The sequence below is a fragment of the Dicentrarchus labrax genome, unplaced genomic scaffold (genome assembly GCF_905237075.1).
Source record: "Dicentrarchus labrax unplaced genomic scaffold, dlabrax2021, whole genome shotgun sequence".
In the NCBI taxonomy this organism is placed as follows: domain Eukaryota; kingdom Metazoa; phylum Chordata; class Actinopteri; family Moronidae; genus Dicentrarchus; species Dicentrarchus labrax.
This window is the reverse complement of record NW_026136704.1, coordinates 24791633-24813809: the sequence shown is the minus strand read 5'-3', so window position 1 is coordinate 24813809 and position 22177 is coordinate 24791633. Positions and strand designations below refer to the sequence as shown.

General features: G+C 41.1%; 1 protein-coding gene across 1 annotated transcript in view; it reads left to right on the top strand.

The window, feature by feature from the left end:
• Positions 1–22177, top strand: part of traf4a (tnf receptor-associated factor 4a) — a 37690-nt gene that overhangs the window by 1154 nt on the left and 14359 nt on the right. The window lies entirely within an intron of this gene.

The window sequence follows — 22177 nt, the reverse complement described above, 5'->3', positions numbered from 1 at the left end:
ATATCCTTCATGTTGTGGTGTTTGTGTCCTGCAGAGGGCCCCTGCTTCCCTCATCCTGTCTGTTTTTGCCCCCAAGGGGTGGCTGAGTCTGCATGGGTCTGGGGTTGAGGATGATGAGGTTGAGGATGTGTGTGTGCGTTTGGGAGTCTGCCCCCCTCCTCACCTCCTAATCTGCTGAAGTCTGTGTGAAGACTTGTAGAAAGAAAGTCTTTGTTTTCTCCACACTGTCCTGAAACAGTCAATAATTATCACACACACACAGAAAGGAAACTCGTGTGATTCACGGAATCTCAGTTTTAATACCAACAACAACAACTTACCTGCAAAGTGTGTCTCCTTGTCATTAAGTAAACTTCTATTAGATGTGGCAGACAGAGTGACTGTGAGGTTTTCTCTCTATGTGTGGTGTTTACCAGCAGTCAATCACAGAGTTCTCCATGTGCAGAAGAGCTGTGTTCAGTCTTTTAGGAGGTTGATATTCTGTATGGACACAAATAATTTGTGCTTTTATTGAAGTCTGAAGATAAAGTAATCATATGTTATGTCTTGTTAGATCTAGATCTTTAATTGCACAGATGTAAATGGTGTTCTCAGGCACATTCAGTCATGTTCAGGAGGTAAACAGATAGAAAAAGAAGAAAGTGAGTCCAGTTTTCTTTACAAAACAAACTAGTAGAGCCAGCAGATGAAGATTCATATTGGTTGTCTTGCCCATTATTTGCTAGATTAAGCAATTCATCATCTAAAACGTGTAATATAACAACAAATAACAAAAAAGAAATGTCCATCAAAGATCAAACTTTCCCAGAGTCAAAAGTGATGTCATGAAATGTATTGTTTTGTTCTCCAACAGAACCGTCCAAAGGTATTCACTTTACATTCATATAAAACAGAAAATCCTCACATTGGAGAAGCCTGAACCAGAGAATATCAGCAAATTAATCCGAGGATTAATTGATAATCTGAATAGCTGCAGAGTAATTGACTAATTGTTTCAGTTCTAGTACAAACTATGATGATTCAAGGGAGAAATTAAAGCAAATATGCCAAAAAGTTTAAGTATCAGCCTCTCAAATATAAAGATTTGTGTTTATATCATCATAAAGTGAATATCTTTTGGGTTTTTGGACTGAAAACTGGCCTATCTGGCTTATATTCATGGAGTTCATGGTTTCTTAGAAGCCTGTGCAGGCTGGACATAGTTGTATGCATGATGTATTCTTCACACACAGAGCAACCATACTGTTGTTTTCCTATTATTGAGTCATATCTAGCTGATACAGAAGAGCAGCGTTTGTGTTGCAGATGAACACAATCAAATCAGAGCTTCAGTGATGAAAGATAAACTGAGAAAGACAAAACAGAAACTTGCTGTCTGTTCATCTTTGTTTGAGTCACTCTGTGGAGAAGTTAAAGCCTGAAATATATAGTTAAATATAGCATTTTAATTGTTAACGTCAGATTTACAGCCCATTAAAACACTGCGGCTTCTGGTATTTCCACTGAGAAATCAACTCAATCTGACTGATCTGCAGTTTTATTTCAGTTGGTCTTATTTAAATGTAACCAGTGCTGAAAAAAGATCTTAAAATGTCTTCAGCTTTACTTGATGAAACTTGAAGACACCCTGAGGGAAACTCAAAAGCAAATAAAACAACACTTGCCGTCAGCAAAAATGAATATCTAATTAAATATTAAAATATCTTTTATCAACTTTTTATGCTTTTCAAAACCTTCTTGTGTCAGAAAAACAAGTCTACTAGTCGACAGGAGAGATATGGAGATGTGAATTCATGTTCTGAATACATAAACAACTGTCGTGAGCTCCTAGTTTTCAGCACCTTGAGTCATCAGGAAGCCTCCTATGGCTCACTAAACAGCAGCAAATTGCATCTGGTTGAAAAGCAGAAACTCAGATGAACAAAGAGAGCGAGGGAGGAACAGTGTTCGCTGCTGATCAATGAGTTTGGCCCGGCGCTTTGTCTGCCTCATCCTGCCCGCCTCTGCCTCCGTCCTCAAGTTTACGGTCTTTTTTTTTTACTCCCACATACTGACTGAATTTAACTAAAGTTTCCCAACTTCTGAAACTTTTTGTTGAGTAACTGTTTTTGTTTAGTCGGGATGTGAGTACAGATATGAGTCTGATTCCTCCCTGTCTGACCTGCATGATGTGAAGTTATGGAGCAATATCTGTGTTCACAAATTCCTCTTTCTAACCTCTTGTAAAGGAGTTAAAGCTCATAAGTACTGGCTTTATTTATGGTTAATAAATAATTTACTAACGATTTATGCTATAGATGAGTTGTAACTTATCAATAATCAGAACAACCTTTGACTGGTGAGATCACGTGACCACTTATTTCTAGAAAAATCTGGACCAAAATCAGTTTATTTACAATTTATCAGCACTTCAGATTTGTGGATTAAAACACTTTGCAGACATGATAATTGAATAATCGATTATAACATTTATAACTGCATTATTACCAAATGGAAAGTTTTCACAAAGTGGCAACCTAAAAGTATCTAGAAAGCCTTGTCAGTGATTTATTAACCATTAATAGGGCCATTAGTTCCAACCTATAAACTTTTCATGAAGTGCCTCATTAAAAACGTGGTACCTCATTATCATTAAGTGATTGAAATGTCTGAACAACTTGTTTCAATCATTCAGATTTTCCAGATAGATGTAAAAGATCACTTTGTTTCCCAGTTAAATCAGAGGTCCTGGTTCACTTCTCAGGTAGAATAAAGCATAAATAAACATTCATATCAACAGCAGTTGGTATTTCAGCAGCTTCACTAACTTTCACTCAACAGAAAGAAAGCCACTGCCAAGGTGAGCGGCTGCGTATTCGCATAAGCGTGCCAGCTGAAGCCAGTTTCAGCCCTCTCGGCCATCGAGCACGTGCATCTTTTGTGAAGAGGGTTCGAGTTTATTGAGGCTGACAGAGAGTAGTTAGCTAATGTTTCGCCCATTGTGCAACTAGGTTGATCCTATTCCTGTAATTATTGAAGGCTGTGTAACGTCCAGTCCGGGCTTGCCAACCGAGTCTGCCTACTTTCACATTGACAGCTCTGTCACTGTCTCTGGAGTCCGCTGCTCTGTCGAAACAAGCCACCTAAGAATGCTACTGCATGGCATAGCTTCAGAGTTAATCATCCTCTCTCAACAGCAAATCAAATATTACTTAATGGTAACACTTTACTTTAACTCCCCCTATTTAGCCATTATAAGGAGTATATAAACAACCAATAAATGGGTTATAACACACTGTAATGTAGTTTTAAGTAGTGTTTATTAATGTATTTGTCAACAACTATAACCTCTCCTGTGGTCAACCGTAAGTGGAGGCTGTGGTATAAACAGATAATAAAGGCTAATGTACATTTGTCATAATATAAAATGTGTGTAGTATAAGGACATGTCATATTTTACACTATATTGTCATTCATTATCTGTTTATACTTAATTTAATTTACTTTAATCCTTAAGTGTGCAGTTATAAATGTAATTATGTCACCAATAAGGAGTTTTAATAAGCAATTCTTCAATTAGAAATGTTAATAAGTCATTATAACAGTTGTAATAGTGTAAAATATGTCTTATAAACACTTAATAATGCAGCTGTAAGCAGATATAAGGACATTTTAAGTTTATATTAGTTGCATTTATGTTATTACAACTGTTCTTTACTATATTGTCATTTATTATCTCTTCATACACAAGCCTCCACTTCAAGTGTCACCCAGTTCTCAGTCAGTTATTTTGAAAAGGCTTAACCTTGTATCTTGACTTCAAAGGATGTCAAAGTAAAGTGGAACTTCCCTGAGAGGCACTCGAGGACACACATGGATTGTTCTTACTTTACCATGTCTCCACGCTAAAAAAGAGCTGGTATGCCTCCTCTGTGTCCACAGGCATGTTAGCATGTGATGCTAATGGGCTGTGTTTCCGCCCCGGGAGGAATGTGTAAATACTTAGCAGCAGCAGTCCTGGAGGCTGCCCCAGCTCCGAGGGAGAGTCATGGGGTGAAAGTGGCCCAGCCCTGCAGCTTTAAAACTCCGCTGCAATCAAATATGAGTCACATGCTTCAACAATTGAGTGTTGCTGACTGGGGCAGGCCTTTGTTTTAGCAACACTGCCCCCTTAATAAATGAGAATCAACACTTAATGGTAGGGCTTATGGCCGTGCCAAACATGCCAGGTCTCACGGCTCATCGGCCCTGGGTCTCAATGTGACAGTGGTGTCTCTGTGGGGATGATGCAGTGCTGTGCCACGGCCTTGACAGGGGTGTAATTGGGTTGTTCGGCTCGGAAGCGTCCTCCTGCGGGCCTCCACGCAGTCGTGTAGTGCTGCAAATGCTGACTTACCCAGTGTCACGCGGAACTCCAAAGTGGGCTAATATGAAGGTTTTTCACGGCTCGATTATTCACTGTCCAGAAGCCAGGGGAGTGTGTTTTTTGGAATGAGCCGTGATTCACTGTAACTTTGACACATCTTCTGTGTGTAGTGCAGTTTTTTCTCTCCTCATTGATGTAGGTGATACTCACTTTTTCTCCCACGCTTTTATAGCCTGAATGCCCTGATGCATAATCACCAGCATTATAAGTACTACAGCCGAACGCCTCTTACCTCTTTACTCTTCTTCCACCATCAGCTGTCTGTCTAATTTAAATATGTGGGCAGAGATAAATCAATACCACTTTCTGATAAGTCACCTCTCATGAAGTGTTTATAAGGTGTAACTAATGGCTCTTTTTTTAATGTTTCATAAATCAGTCAATTAGGGCTCCAACTAACGATTATTTTCATTGTCAATGAAGCTGTTGGGTAATTTTTCAATCAATCGGTGAACTGTTTAATCCATAAAACCAGTGATACAGTGATATAATACAGAGCAAAAGAGAGAGATTAATAACTAATAATGTCACCATTAGATCAAGAAATTATTTACTAATGCTTAACATTTCAGTTCTAGATCTGTTATAAGCCTGGTTGTGTAAAATCCTGTTATTTGGTATTTGGTGATATAATGTTGGTAATTTCTAAATAAATACTTGTCTTAATAAGCCATAAAGTCTGCAATCATACAAAAGCAGACTGATACCACTCTCATGTGTCTATATGGTAAACATGAAGCTGCAGCTAGCAGCCGATTAGCTTAGCTTAGTACAAAGACTGGAAACGGGAAGCCAGATAGTCCGGCTCTGTCCAAAGGTAACAAAATCCTCCTATCAGCACTTCTAAAGCTAATTAAACGAATGAACATGTTGTGTCTTGTTTGTTTAATCCGTACAAAAACTTCAAACAACAACTTGCTGAAGTCCCTGCTCTCTGCCAACAAGTAATCCAGCACATAACCACAACTTGACCTTTTTTTTACCGTCTGATTTTTATACGGATTAAACAATTTAATGCTTCGAGGTGCTGGTAAACAGATTGTATTTCTTTAGAGCCAAGCTAGCTGTCTCCCCTTGCAGTCTTCATGTTAAGCTAAGCTAACTTCATATTCACTTTACAGATGAGAGTGGTATCATCTAAGTCTTGTCAAGAAAACAGTTCCTTTACAGAGCTGAAAAGACAAATGTCTTGCTGGAGGTTAAACACCTGCCAGAGGAATCTGTCACAACCCCAAAAGTTGTCTAGATTAATGGCTGATAACTAAAGCAGTAGAAAAAGTGATTTAAAATCAAGCACCAGATCTGAAATGCGTTTGGCTCCGTCAACATGTGGTAATCTATGCCATTTCTCTCCTTTAAACACATGATGAATCCACTTCTGTCCATTGTGCGTGCAACCGTGCAGAGGGATGTATAGAGAGGCACTTTGGCTGCTGTGACAGGGCGTTTCTTAAAGGGCTAAATGGAGCTGTGTTGCATTGATGCCCAATGTTGTGTGTAAGTCTGCCACTTGAGGCAGCTGGGGCTTTGTCTCTCAGTGGGTATCTGTATCTGAATGGGAGCAATGCCATGGATGGCTGATGAATTACTGTGTGTTCATTACCATCCCCGTCCCTCAGTCCCATCACAGAGACATTCACAGTCCCCCGCAGGTGTCCGAAGGCTGCACAGGCATCCTGGGTCCAGATCCGGAGAATTCGGGGGGACTCTGCTGTCCCATCCTTCTCTGACGACAACGGTGGTCAGTGAGCTGCACACAGAGAGATGTTGTGTGTAGTTGAGTGAAAGCCCTCAGGCCTCCGCTCTGCACTTCGGGGTCTGTGAGGGCCTCTTAGAGCTGTGCACTGAGGCTGCTGTCAGCTGATGTATTTGGGGTGACGGAGCTGGAAACAGCCCAGTAAATTTTAACACATCAATGCATAGAAGGAGTCGCTGACTCGGAACAGAGAGACGTGCAGAGAAAAGAGATGCTGCAAGATACAGCAGCGTTTGTCTGGGAAAATAACAGTCAGTTCTCTGTACTCTGAATGCACCTACACTCCCATGATGTGCAGTACCTGTAAAGTCAAGAGACAAGAGAAGTTGCGCCGCCCACTTGTTTTTTCTTATTCTAGCAATAGTGACTAGTTACTGAATGTTCCTGAACTTTACACGTCATCGTGGACTTTGGAACGAATGATTGCATGAGAAGTCACTGATCTTTAAAGTTTAACATGGATGTTTACTTCCTGCTGCTTCAAACTTATTTATGAATCGGAAATAGAGTTCCTGCTGCAAAGGCACGTTAGTACAGAGCCTGTTGGAATGTTTTATCCAAAATGTGGACTTTGATTCATGGAGATTGGTTCAGTTTAGGAAGTTAGTGTACTTAATTAATGAAATGATTATTTAATTTGTCTATAAGACTTAAGAAAATAGTTTAAAATGACAAGAGTTGCATATTCAATTAACTTGCTTTATCAAAAAAACTGTAAAAACTGAATATATTCACTTTACACTGATACAAAACAGAGAAAAGCAGGAAATTCTCACATTTAAGAGACTAGAACCAGTCTATGATTAAAAAAAAACATGACTAAAACGAATAATTGTTTATTTAAAAAGTTGCAGAATTTTGAACAATGAAATTTGAACTTGGACACACATTAAAGTGACTGCACTAAGCTGAAAATGAGAGCCTGAGAATGTGAAATCCAAATAAACAACAGGAAACGACCCTAAATCACAGTGTTTTATGTGTGTAAGGAAATGGATTTTGACATCAGTAATTACCCGTGTTTAGAAAAGCTAGCATGAAAAAAAAAGTCAAACTGCAGTTTTGACCCACAAAGTGGTTAAAACTCTCACTCTGTATCAACACCAAAAAAGGCAGACTATTATAGACAATCAAATAATTCAGTTTTTCTTGCTAACACCATGACAAATGACACGTGAGCCCATGTGACTTTCATGCCCGGGTTCACCTGTAAACAAATGGTCCACCTTCCCACTGTGGTTGGAAGTAAAGCAAACAAACAAAGAGCAACATTTTGCTTCATTTTGTGGCTTTGATGGGCAATTGCAGAGGAAACCTGCTTAACTTAATACCCCTGCTCTTGTTATTTGTGAATGTGATGTGAAACGTTTGTTATCCAAGCATTTACACAGAGCTCCGTCTCCCCCAGAGACAGACAGACAGATAGACAGACAGATAGACATACAGACAGATAGACATACAGACAGATAGATTATTAGCCGGCCTGTTTCAGGATAAGGTAATCGTGGCAGATCTCCCGGGAGGAAGCTGAGGGGCTTTAGAGATGCAGCTGTGATGATGACATCGCTGAGAGAAAGTGCCCTGACCATTTCACACAGCTGCAGAGGTCCCCCAACACACCAGAGATATGTTATTATGAGACTCAGTATCGTGGCGGCTGTTTGTGTGAATGTAAAGAAACGAGAGCGGGAAATCACTTAAAAAATTTGTCTGTGCATTTTCTCATTGAGCCTCCAGTTGTGACGGGGCAGCGCTCCCCGTGTCGCTTTCAGGTCATCCCTCTGCTGCGATGGAGTTTATTAGTGACAGCCAGTTCGAGCATAATTCATCGCTTTTGAAAGACTCTTGAAAGTGACTGACTTTATTTGATTCAAAAGCAAAACAGCCTTGAGAGTTCAGCCAGCTGCAGCTTCAGACAAGAATACATCCTAAATATCCTCCGACTCGTTCATTTCTGGGTGCTCTAGTTGAAGTCCTGAAGCGTGACTGCTCGGCCAAATCAGTGACCACACACAGTGTCTTTTCACTGCTGTGTGGTCGAGAGCAACGTGAAAGTTTAGACGAAGGCAATTTGTGGTTTTTTAGAAAGTGTTTAAGCCGTGACTCAACTTCCACACACCTGAATTCACTCTCAGAGAACAACTTCAAATTACTGCAATTACTGTTTGACTTCACGTTACGCGAAGAGATGAACTCATCGTCGCAGGTGGTTGGCTGTGAATGAAATACTGCATCTCTGGGCAATTATTGTTTTCTGTCTAAAAAAAAAAGACATAAATTGTGGAATTTGTTTAGTAGTTTAAAGTAAAGCACGATGAGGATATGATTTGATTTACACATTCATGGTTTCGTTCATGGTTTATTACATCTAGTCGCTAAAAACAACAAGAGGTTGACAGGTTGTAATCACATAAACAATGACAGTAGTTCTCAACCTTTTTGGTGTCAGGGACCCCCAATTTGATACACATTAGGCTGTTATAGACCTGTATTTGATAGGATCTTAAGGTCTCAGGGACTGTCTGTACAGTAGACAGGCAGATTAACAGTAAAGAGTGAAACATATGAACAGAATAGTCATTCTTATACATTCTCTCATTGGGGGTCCATGGACCTCAGATTGATATCCACTGATCTAAACCTTCTGATATGGAGGGATACATATTATATTATATAGGCTAGTAAAGAGGATGTCAGTATGTGTAATAGTGGTACATTTAGTTTGACTGTAGCACAAGAGGATAAAAGTTATCAAGTCAGCAAAATGACTTAATACCGAAGCATTCTACTAACAGTAGCTCTTATTACACATCACGGGTCATACCAGACCAAGTTAAGGTCAGTAAAGTGGACAAAACTGCTGAGTGTATTGAATTGAGCAAGTTTGCGTTTTATTTCTTATGAATTCAACTTTTCATTTGTAAAAGGAGGAATGTGTCATTTCTTCTCTCAGGAGTCACAACTTCACTCTGACTTCTCATATGTGAATGTCTGCAGGGTTTTTTTTAGTCTTTAGTTTTTTAAGAGTTGAGACAGTTGGTTCGACAAAAACAGCCAATTTTAAGATGTCAGCTGTGCCAACTGTGGCAAGTATGATTTGAGCCAGAAAGACAGTCTGTTGATGTTCACAGTGGACAGTGTGGGTAATAATTTAACCTTCAATGTCTCTTCTAAATAAGTTTCTGTCTGATCATTCCACCGCTCATGTTACTGTGCAGGTGTAGATGTGAGGTGTATGTATCAGATGTGGTGTGGCGATATTACTTGCTGGGTATTAATTAGATTTATTTTAATATCCCTTAATCAAATGACAATGAATGAGCAGCAGCAGCACTGTGTATGCAGCCGCCCTATAGGAGCCAGTTATAGACATGCCTCAACTTGCCCTCCACTATAAGAGCACCTTTAAAACGAATCTCCCAGCCTTTTGGGCCAAACAAAGACGGAAAACATTCCAGCTATGCGGCGAAGTACCTTGCCCCTCACACAGCGAGCATGCTGGGACCAAGCCACCAAAACCCAGCCCTGCTGCTGGACTGCAGCCAGTTGGCCCAGATCTGAAAAGCATGGCTAGTGCTTACACGTGCCCGGGTATGCATGCTATGTGAAACAGCTTAGATAAAGGTATGTTTATCATAACACATACATGCTCTTTTGCCTGTTCCCACTGCTGCAGCATAAAACGCCCCGCCAGAAGTTTGTAATGACGGTTTGTAGTTGGGGTGTTAAACAGCAGATATTTTCAGTTCAAAACAATTTCAGTGCTCAGTCTGGGTTCATCTGCTCTCTGCTCCCTATTGTACTAACTGCCCCCCTCCCCATTCCCCTCCAATCTGTTGTGCACAGGTCACTGAACCAGCTAGAAAGCTGACAGAGTGCATACGCATACAGCAACACACACATGTTCAAGCTCCCACAGAAATAATTCCAGCAGGATGCTTTTTGTTTTTCTGAGCGGGGCGTTAAGTGAATTCCCATCTGAAGAATACAGAGTCAGACACCATCAAGCCCACAATTAGGGCCAATTAGTTGATTAGTCTATTAACAGAAAATTAACTGGCAACTGTTTTGATAATCAATTAACTTGCTTTTCTTTGTCTGATCTGATAGTCGGTTGTATAGCTTTGGGTTTCGGGGTCGGACAACAAGCTATTTAAAGATGTCACCTTGGGCTTTTTAGGAAATTGTAGCGTGCATTTTCTCTTGACATTTTATAATTTGGCAGATTCATTAAAATAAGAAAACAATTAAAATAGTTGTTGGTTTGCAGTGTTACCCCCAATTATCACTTGCAATTTCAAATTAGGAAAAAATAGTTCTTCAGTTGATTTCTCTTGAACTGGTGATTGGAACAGAAGTAATGCCATGTTTTTATTCATATAGGAAGTGAAGCTTACACATACTTTTGGGGAACTTGGGAAGCCATCTAGCATAGAATGACAAAAGTGCTTTAATACAACATACAGCAGCATATAGCAAGTTATCATAAACACACTGATCCAGCAGTATTAGTGGACCTAATGGGAAGTGCTCCTATGATGCTCTGGCAGAGGCCTTGTTAGGGAGTTGTCTCTCTAGTAGCCGGCAGCTGAGTGACTGCTGCAGTGGTTGCTGAGCTGACAGGAAGGCATGTGAGGAATCTGTGTCTGAGGTCTGAAAGGAGAGCAGCTGGAGCAGAGCGGAGCAGAGAGTGCGGGGAAGTGGGCGGCTCGCTGCCGAGACACCTGTCCTCAGTGAAAGGCTCCTCTGTAGAGCTGAACAGGTGTCGGTAGAGCGGTTAAGCTCTCCACTTGAAGTGAACACACTCTGAATTATAGTCATTTATCCACAGGGGCCCCATCAATGTTAAGGTCATTGCCCAGTTGCCCCTCAGCCTTTCCGCCCTTTTTCTTCCAGCAATGAGGGCTTCCTTCCTGCCAAGAGTCTTCCATCTTCCTCTCATCAGCTGGTGTGTTTACTGTGGTGGTCCTTTAACCAAACAGCTCAATGACTCTGTCAAGTACACTAACTCCCTTGTGTTGTGTCTCGCAGCTCATTCTCAGATATGTCAACACAGCGTTAATGCTCTGAACCTCCGTCTTCGTCCCTCTGCACAAGCCAACTATTGATTCCATGAAAGGGGGCTGTGCAGGAAGTCGCTTTGTCAGGTGCACATCCGGATGGATCATTCAGTTCAGGATGAAGGAGCCCTTGTTTTCTAGACTTTCTCAGCTCACAGAAAGGAAACGTGACTGGCGGATTGCGGCAGTAGATGAACAAGCTAGACACCTCACTTCGCACCAAGTTATTTTTGACTTTCTCGATAAATCAGTTAATTGCTTGGTCAATAATCCAATTTGACATCCTCAGATGAGCTTGTTTTGTCCGACCAACAGTCCAAAACCAAAAGAAATTGAGATTACTGTCACAGAAGACAAAGAAAACCAGAAAATGTTCTTAATTGAGGACTGGGTTATTTATATATATATATATATATTGCCATTGATTATTCCTAAGACAATGTAGTAAATAACCATCTGGTCAACCCTTCAGGAACACCTCTGCTTGTTTAACCAACTTGTTGAAGAATGTAACTGTGATCCTCACACTGCAGCTAAAGCAACAGCATGTAATTTAGCTGACAAAAAAAAGAAGAAAAAAAACTGCACTTCCAAAAACAACGCTCTTCTTTGCTCAAGTGATTTATTCTTATGAGGAATTGGTGACATCTCTATTTGTTACTAATTCCTCTTTGTATTTTCCTTCTTTGCTCCTCCGCTGCTCTTTTATGCACTGATTGAAAAATCTTGTCATTTATCTCATTGTTGCTCCCAGCAACAGGGGCAGGTTGAAGAATTCATGCTAGACGAACAATGCAGCTCAGGCGTTTTGAAACAAAGGAGGCGATTTGACGTCAGCACCTCGCCTCGCTGAACAAAGAAATTGCATCCACAAAGCAGAGAAGTGGACAACTGCAGGAGGCGCAGCTCTGAGCTGGCTCACAGTCAGTCACAGGAGGGCATGTACAGGCCCGGGGGCGGGTTTCTCTATTGTGTACTTTATCTGCATGTACTCTTCACAGATTCAGCCTGATAAGACCAAACAGAGCCAGAGCATGTCTGAGATGTGATTATAGCAGCTGATAACAGAAGCAGCAAAGCAGTGATTGTTTATTTTTTGTGAATTAGTGCATGTGTGTGCTCACTGTCTGCCAACTGCTCCCTCACACACACACACAAACACACACACACACACACACACACACACACACACACACACACACACACACACACACACACACACACACCTTAAAAGCCCTCACCTTCCCTCCCAGTTACCATGGACACAAAAGCACAGGACCTAAAATTGTCACTGCCAGTGATGTGCACACCTCACAGACTGACAAATCAGGAAAAGGAGCTTTTCCGCTCGCACTTCAATGGAAATGCAAATGAGCCGGAAGCAGAAATTCACATTATGTAACGCTGTTTTCTCTTTGTATATCTGAGAGGAAAGCGAGGCATCAATTTGACTATGTTCTGAAGGTAAAGCAGCATCTAGGAAGGAAGTTAAGACGAGGCTGAGAGTAATAAAAGTTTGCAGTTTTTCTGCGTGAGAGGAACACAAGTGACTCATGACACATCAGACTCATGGCTGCGCTTCCCGCACTCGGCTGTGATAACGGTGAATCACAGCGAGGCAGGTCACAGACTTTGACAAGGGAAAATCCAAATCATTATCCTATCTCCATTCTGCACCGTCTTCAGTTCACCCTGACCTCAGACACTCTCTGGCAGTTCAAGTGATGCAGAAACTAACGTGCTTATCAGTTTCACAACATTTGGATTGAACAATCAATGAGGTTGAGCCACTGTGTCGACACATAAAAAACATTTTCCATTTGTACTCTTAATGATTCTGTTGGGTTGGACGCCAGCTAATTAATGGGTGTGTCACTGAGGGCATTGCACTTTCTTTTTTTCCTTTTTTTTCCAAAGGTGTTCTTGTGGGATCGGACTAAAATAACTCCCTCACACAGCAAAGCTGATAATGGTTTACCCACACCTGCTATCTGGCGCACACATAGCAGGTCAGCTCGAGAGGTGTGTGTGTGTGTGTGTGTGTGTGTGTGTGTGTGTGTGTGTGTGTGTGTGTGTGTGTGTGTGTGTGTGTGTGTGTGTGTGTGTGTGTGTGTGTGTGTGTGTGTGTGTGGAGTGGAGTGGAGTACTTATCTATGAAGGACAGTAAAGAAAAGACAGCTGGTTAATGACTGCAGTGCTGCTCAAAAGCACCAAACCAAGTAACGATGGAAGATGATCCTTTTCTTCAGACTTACATACGGAGCACACAAGTAAAGTTTCCGTCCAAATGTAGCCCAAATTTTAATCACATTACCAGAATATCGGCAAATTAAAATGTGCATTAATACTTGTTTCCATTCACCAAAGTAATGCGATTAGATCTGAAGTTTCCACCTCTTTAGTGGACATTTAAGTCACATGCTCCATGTTTATTATGATTTATTTGCTAAGTCTGTCTTCATTTCACTTTGGGGTTTTTATTTTGCACAATTTTTGAAGGTCTGGCACATGACGTAACACAAAAGCTGTAACATTTACTTTCAAAACAACCTTTAAACGTATTTTTGTAGCGTTTCACAAGCAAGAATTCTTTTGTGAAAACCTTTTTAAACAGATAAAAATACTTGAATTGCAAGCTTGATTGCAGATTTCATTTCCTTTTCCGGTGCATGGGGTGAACAGGTTCAGGTTAATTAAAAGATCTGTTGTCCATAAGATGTTAGTGGTCGGAGGGATTATCTGCACTGCCCACCTGCTGCTCTTGGTCGCAGAAATGGCGTGAGATAATCTGCTCTCCTTAAACCTGATATAAGAAGTTATTATGGTCTGGGTTCTTCTTTTTTTTTTTTTTTAAATGTCAGTCCGGTTGCAGATATTGTGTAGTTTGCCTTCTCGGCTTGTTTACAACTCACTTTTGCTCCACATATTTTCAAAGCGGTGACAGTCACTCAGCAATAAAAGAATAGTTTTAATTGAAGGGTGATGAGAGCTGTGTTTCTCTGCAGGCTCTTTCCCTCTGGGACATCTGCGTGCATTAGAAAGAACAGTCTGCTTTGTCTGCTATTGGCTTTGGCATTGAGAGAAGACTCCATAAACGAGTGAGCTGAGGTACTCTGCTTACGAATTGCAATAAAATGTGATTCATGATGAGAGCATGCAAAGCAGCAGCTCGTCCTTCCCTCTTCTGGTGCCATGAGCTCGTGTGTCTATAGGTGCTACTAAATCGTGAAACTTTACCTCTAAGTGGCCTCTGATTGATGTCTTGCCTTTGGTGGCCGAGAGCAGAGTAAATTCTCTTTAAAGGGAAATTGTCCCTCTTGGCTTCTGGGCTGGGTGAAATAGATCTTGGTTTTGAAACTCGTAAAACGCACCCCACAGAGAGCAAAAGGAGGTTGTTACGCAGGAATAATGAGCCGTTAGGACCAGCTAACAAGCCATTGGCATATTCCTCTTCATTCTTCCACAGGAGTTAAGACCGTCTTGACAATAAAAGGCATTTTGACACATAATTCGCGCCGAAATCCACACCGCTTAATTTAGGCAACGGCTTGTGAATGATCCTACTATGGGATGACCTCATACACGCAGTTTTAATTGGTTAAAGGAGCATGAAACCTCGGGATGTAAAATCCTTTTTTAAATATTAATGGCTTTTTAACACAAACGCCTTGTGGGAGTTTGTGTAAGGATGGATATTTTTTAATCTTTATTACTGCGAGGGAGGACAGCAGAAAGACTCTTAAAAAGCTTGATCCTGTCTAAAATGATGGAGGGTTCATGTGGAAATCTTGCAACTCCCCTCTGGATGCTTGAACAGAAACGTTCCTGACATTTAAATCCTGTATGATTTATCTGCCACTATCCTTGTTTGCTAAATAAGAAGCTAATGTAGCCAGTTAGCTTTATTTAGCATACAAACTGGGAACCGGTTTTGCTGTACTGTACTGTACTGTAAACAAATACAATGTAAAGTAGTTAGTGAGTGAGCTTTAGAGGTGCTGGTAGGTGGATTTTGTTTGGAAAGACCCCGGCTAGCTGTTTCTTCCTGTTTCATGCTAAGCTAGACGGTTGCTGGCTGTAGCTTCATATTCAGTAGACATATATGAGAGTGGTGTTTTTTTTTTTATCTAAAGCGAATTAACATGCTTCCCAAAATGTCCCCAGCTATTGCTTTAAATTTAAATAAATCCCATTTGCAGATTAAGATTCTGTACATTTGGATCTTTTAACAGGAATTACCTCAAACTAAGCACTTGCACATTAGCAGGTTTCTGTTTTCTGGATTATTTTTTGCAGAATTCACATACTGATTGAAAATGCACCACATCCACTTTCTGTTATTTTGACAGTTTGTACAATAGCCCGAAGCGCATTGCTGCTTCCACACTTAATCTGTATTAGCGCTGCGATTTCATGCTGTGCTTCTTGACGATTGTGACTCCAATAGCTGATTCATTAATGCTGTTTGAAGGCGACTGTGTCTAGTACCGCTTTCCCAATGCCATATGCATACAGTTGGCAGGCAGCTCTCCTTTTAATAGGCCAGGCAATGCCTTGGCAATCTCAGAGCCCCTCCGTCCAGTGCAGGCATTCCACAGGATTAGCGTGGAAGCGCGGCAGCTCCTCGAAGCCAGCCGCCGTCGCTGCAGATCGCCCTTTTGAGCAGAAATCTGCCCTCTGAGGCTGAGCTAAAATTAGACCAGCCATCTGTGATTAAAACAGCTAAAATTCACACGTGTCTGGAGAAATTCATAGCATGTAACTGCTTCCATTTGGGGTTAAGTTGGTGAATAACAATCACAGCGTTTGAATCTTCGCAAATATGTGACAGTGGGTAGTAAAATGGAGGGTGGGGTATTTCACACCTACTGCAACCTTGTCGGCATCTTTTAGCACTTTTTTCACAGACCAGTAGGTCCTTCCTTCTCACATGTGCGACATGTTAAAGCTCAGGACTTTCATTGATCTCTGGGTGCAGTCCTCCACCCACCCCGCCCCTCCACAAAACCGCCCTTCAACCAGATCAAACGGAAAGCATCTCTTTTCAAGCCCTCTGTTCCTTTTAATGTACGCAGTGCAGGCCCTCGTGCGTGTGGGTACGCCTCCGTTATGGTGATCTCTTTTATTTATTTTTTTGCTTTGTACTGCGTGGGTGAGGGTGACTGCACTCGTGCATGCATGAGCTCAGTTCCCGGTATAACTGATAGGACAGACTCTCTTTCTCAACCCCCCACCCACCCTGCACCCTGCACCCAGATCAGCAGCAGTTAATGAAAGTGGATTGATTTTCCTGTACCTCCTGCATACGGCGTATAATCTGGGGGATGAAATCGACCAGGAAAACAAAAGATCCTACAGCATTACATTACATTTGCAGTTTCATTTATCCGATTGCCTGCCAAACGCTGTTAAAAAAAACCAATCTGTATGGGTAACTGCAACACTGAGACTGAAATCCATATAAGTTCAAGCAGTTCCTTCAACCGGGTGATAAAGAAAATGTTTGACATTTTGGGAATTGTGCTTATTTTCTTGCCAAGCGTGCGATGAGAAGATTGATGCCGCTCTGTATGGTAAAGCTTAGCCAGTTAGCTTAGCTTAGCACAAAGCCTGGAGCAACAGCTAGCCTCTAAAGTTCACTAATTAACATAATATATACTGAAAAAGGTTTATGGAGGATATCTGCCAGAGGATTTCTTGGGTTGCTGCTCATGTTATGTTTGGGAAGAATCTAGCTCGCCGTTTCCCACCTGTTTCAAGTCTCTATGCTAAGCTAATTAAGCTAAGGTGACTTGCTGCTGCCACTATCTGTATGTTTAGCCGACATATCTAACTCTTGGCAAGAAAGTGAATACATATATGTCTGTAAATGTTTAATATATAAGATCTATATCACTTTTATACCTGTAGAAGCAACAGTAACCAGCTGTTTAGCTTAGCTTAGCTTAGCACAAAGACTTGAATCAGATGAAACAACTGGCCTGTCTCTGTTTAAAGGTAACAAAACCCACCTGTAAATGTAATGAATTAACTTAAATCTGTTTAAAAACCTTCAGCTAGAGTCAGACTAGCTGTTTACAGTCTTTATACTAAATTAGGCTGGCTCTAGCTCCATATTTTGACATATTGAGAGTGGTATCAATCTTCTCATCTAACTCCCCGCAGGACAGCGAATGTCCCCCAAACATCAAACTAGTCCTCTAAATTCATACCATCATAGATGCGAGTTGGAAGGAAGTCCTGAACAACTTGAACGCTATGAATTCATAAAGTCAACAACAAACAAACTAAGAAGAGGCGGATTAGCATTTCATGTTATAACCCCTCCCCTCTCTGATAAACACTCTATGTCAAAGCCTGATCACACTGATGGAAGGAGACAGTGCGAGAGGATTAGGAATACTTGCAAGCGCTGTCTCCCCTCCTCACACACTTAAGGATGGATTATGGCATCTCGCTTGCAGATGGCTGCTCCTCCTCCCTCTGACCCTCCCTCCATCTATTCATGTATCCTTCCTTCCTTCCTTCCCTTTTTTCCCCCCAGTCTTCCTCCTCTTACTCTGTTTTTGGAGCCAGCTTGTCCTTTGGCAGGTGGCTCCTTCCTTTACGGTTTGCTATCATGGCAGTGTGTCTAAACTGCACCTCTGGCAATTTGATGAGTCATCGTCTAATTGCTCACAAATTCAAGCTGATTTCGCCTCGGCAGCTTCTCGGAGATACTTTTATACGAGCAATATTTCCATCCAGGAAATGTGGGTCTTTATTATTCATAATTTATTATGTTAACAGGATTATTGCACCATTAACTGTAACACATGTTGACCACATGTTCCTCTAGTGACAGTTTTGGCGTATGTTTGTTGTATGTCATATTTTGGGGGTGGTAATTTGTTTTAATAATTTGTGTTTGCAGCCAAAAAAGTGTTTATAAAGAGATTCATCCTGAGCCAAAAGATTATCTGTGATTTTGCCTAGGTATAATGTAACAAATGAGCAATCAACTTCTGTTCCAAATATTTTCATTACAACTACAACAGTACATTATGAAAAAAAATCAGGACACACTCAAATATTTTTGGTTTGTTTACAGGTCGAAATGTGAATTAATCTCCACCAGAGTCGTTAAACAACACAGTACACACAGTTATATTACTCTTTATCTGCTGCCAGGGCTACTGCAAAGCTGACATTTAAGAAAAACAAACTGAGAATTTGTTAACCTTTGGACGCTTTATAGCTGTGTGAACTCGCTCACAGATGGCTCGTGCTCACAAATGTCAGCATGGTGAGGTGAACTGCAAGGAGAAATGAATATCATTACATAAGCGATGATGGCATGAGCCAGGATGGCCTCAGGTGTCCTGACAGCCAGAATCTACAGTGTATGTTTGTGTGGTCGTAAAAAAAAAAAAAAAATCTCTGCGTAGGAATATTGCAAAGGAGAGGAAACTAAATCCCAGAAGCATCGAAACCTGCTTGCTTTTGTTCAGGTTTTGTAGGTAGTGTCAGTGTAGCTCATAATAAAAGCATCATATTAATGGTTTTTCTATCTTGGTCCACATTTGGTCCCAGTGAGTGTGTTACATGGGGTGCTGGAGATGAAGCCAGGGAAAGAGGCCAGACATCCACCCACACACACACACACACACACACACACACACACACACACACACACACACACACACACACACACACACACACACACACACACACACGTCCACTCTCGTAGTAGTGCCTTTCTTCCACTTGCATCATTTTTTTTATTTTCCCTTCTATGGCAAAGCAACAACAGAAAAAATAAAATAGTATTGGTTTGAATAGGGAAGCATAAAATAGAGATTTTAAACTACACTTTAAAAGTTCAGCTCTGCTTAATTTATAAGAATATGTGTAATCGGAAGCGGTTTAATTTTCCGCCTGTCTTTTTAGCTGTTGTCTGACACGGAGTCAGATGTAATTTATTTCTCTCTTGTTGATGACCATGACCTGCGGACTGTCAGCCATTGTTGCTTCACATAAAACAGCTGCCGGTGGCTGTTAGTGACGAGGAAGTCAGATGGGATTTTACAGGTGTCATATTCTGAGCGGGCTTCTGCTAAACTCAACAAACGGGTTCCTGAAATCCATCAGTAATGTTACTGTAGAAATATGTTTTAAGGGAATAATGCACCAGACTATAATTAACAGGTAATTTAAGAATTTATCTCTGTCGTCTGTTTTATATAAAGTCTGTGTCTCATTCAAATTTACTGACTCTCTGATCGCTCCTTTGCCAAATTAATAGCTTCATTAGCCGTTTGGCAGGGGCGGGGGCGGGGGGACTGACATACTAAATCACACTGGATATTCATCAGATGACCATGTGTTTGGTGAAATATGGTCAGTAATTAATGGCCATATTTGTACTTTACAAAGGAAGGACAGAGCAGATTGGAACAAGATTAACCACACAGATGACCTTCAATAAATTGTATGAAATTACAGGAGGACAGCAGGTTGTACCATGAAATATAAAATGGAGATGCTCTTTTCAGTCTTCCTTTTAAGGATTTAAGTAGCTGTCTCTTAACTGGCTGAAAGGCTTTGCTCAGTGCCAGAAGGACAGTAATAAGCTATAGGTTACAGAAAGAAGTCGGTTCTGCAAGGCTTTATATTTGCTTTGTTCACAGGAAAGGTTTTGTAGCACGCTAACATTAGCTAATTTAGAGCCACACTGCTCACAATGACAATGCTAACATGCTAACATTAGCTAATTCTGCAGCATTAGCAGGTCTGAGTTACCTGCAGGAGATCTGAGTCCTGTAAGTGTTAGTTATTGAAAGAGAGAACCATCAGGGCTAGTTGTGTTTGCTGAAAGGTGACTTGTTCATTAGCATTGCCTTCCTATTATTAGTGGCAGAAGGGACTGTCACCACAAACGTCAGAGAGAGCTTATGCACAATATAATCTCTAGCAAACCACAGGTATGGACAGCTTATCTTGTAGGTATTAAATCCCACACAAGAAGCTGTCACAGCATCATTCTGTGTGGATGTCCCACACAGGAAGCCTGTGAGGGAGCAGTCGATCCTCCCGTGGGCTGGTGTGTCATCGCACTCCTGTGAAAGTAGGTAGCTGCTCCTCCCTTTTCAGACAAATGAGAGGGCCGCAGAGAGCTCGGCTCAAAGCCAAAATCAGCCGTGGGCGAAGGGAGCTTGGCACTCATGGTGTATCAGGTTCCACAGGTCCACACTCAACCTCATTTAGGGGCCACTTTAGTCGGACCAACTGCTCACATTAGGGGGGCGTTAATCCATATAGTCGGGAGGATGAGAGGAAGAGCTTTTGCAGGCCAAACACCTTGTGCAAGCTTTATAGTTGAGGTAGTGAGAGCAAGTTGTTTCAAGGATGGATTGTAAGTGGGTTTAAGAAGTAGTGCAGCCTGTAGGGGCTGCTCGAAGGGGTCTTTTAATCTGTGTCCCAATTCCATACTAAAGACTATTTCAAACTTATGAGTGTTTAGTGTTTTCATGCTGCGCAAAAATTAACTAGCCTACACGAAAAGGTGACGGTACAAATATTAAATACTTTATTCTGGAGTGGATGTACACTATTGTTCCAAATTGCCCGAGCAAAAGAAATGCTGAGCTACTCAGATTTTCATTTGGAAGAAATGAAAACAAATTGTGGCTTGTGGTGAGACAGCTCCAGAGACAGCTGGGAAAACATAAAAATAAACCATTAAATCTTTGGAAAAACATTTAGCTTTCTCTTTGTGAAGTTTCCATAATTAAAGTGCATTGGCTGTCCAAAGTCACGCATAATTTTAAAGCCAGTACAGAACTGCTAAGTACTGTGATTTATTCTATTAAATGCCAGTTTGTTCAGATGTATTTATGTTTATTATGTATTTATACAGTGTGTTTCCATGCCATAGCCTGGCACTGTGTGGTCTTTAAAACATGAGAAACCTTGAACATTTCTGTGAATTCTGGTAATACATTTCCTAAAGATCAAGCATTAATCACCAGCAACAGTCCAAAACCCAAAAGTATTACATTCAGTACTTATATTGTGAGCAGAGATAAAGGGCAGATTCTCCCATTTCATAAACTGGAACTGTCAAATTAAAAGACAAATCAATCAGTTTATCCGTCATTGTCAAATGAGGTATTTTTCACCTGGAGCGTAACCGTAGAAAACACAAACCTTTTAAAAGATAAGAACGACAAGAAAAAACTCAATTTCATGACTGAAATATCTTCAGCGTCACAGACTGAAGATACATTGAAGAATATCAGTCACACGCTCTATAATGTGTGTATAATAATCTGTATTCATTATTGTTCACAATAGGAGGCTCAGAGGAAAGACATCTTGACTGCACACAGTGTTACACACACAAACTTTAAACCAGATTGATTTGGGAGATTATAGGAACTCTATCTGGGATAAAACAAAATTCCTGTTTTCTCCCAACTTCCTGCGAGAGAGAAACGGGGAGTTTGGTTTCAGCTGTGAGACCAGAAGCCTGCACGGAGGGCACTGGTGGAATTTAAGGTTTTGTTTGTGTATATAAAAGTTAATCCTGGTTATAACTTGAAAAGACAAAAAGGGTTTAGCTCGAGGATGAACATAAAAGCCGTTAGTGAGCTCCAGCAGGAGATAAGCTCAGTCAAGGCTCCTGATGCTATCTGAGTCAATGAGAAAATACCTCGTGTGTCAGAGGTCTGTTTAAAGTGTTAATGTGCCACAGACTTGTGATCTCCAAAGGCCTCATGCTTTTGATTTAGTTTGTTTAGTGTGTCTCGACAGCCTTGTCCGCTACAATGGCAAACACAGGGAGGTTTGTTTAGGAGTCTCTCTTTCTGTTAGTTGATATAGAGTGAGCAGGTTTCAAGGTTACTCTCTTGTCACCAACATGTCCCCTCTGTGTGGCCTGCAGGCTGGTCGCTGTCGCTTGAAAAACACCCCTCT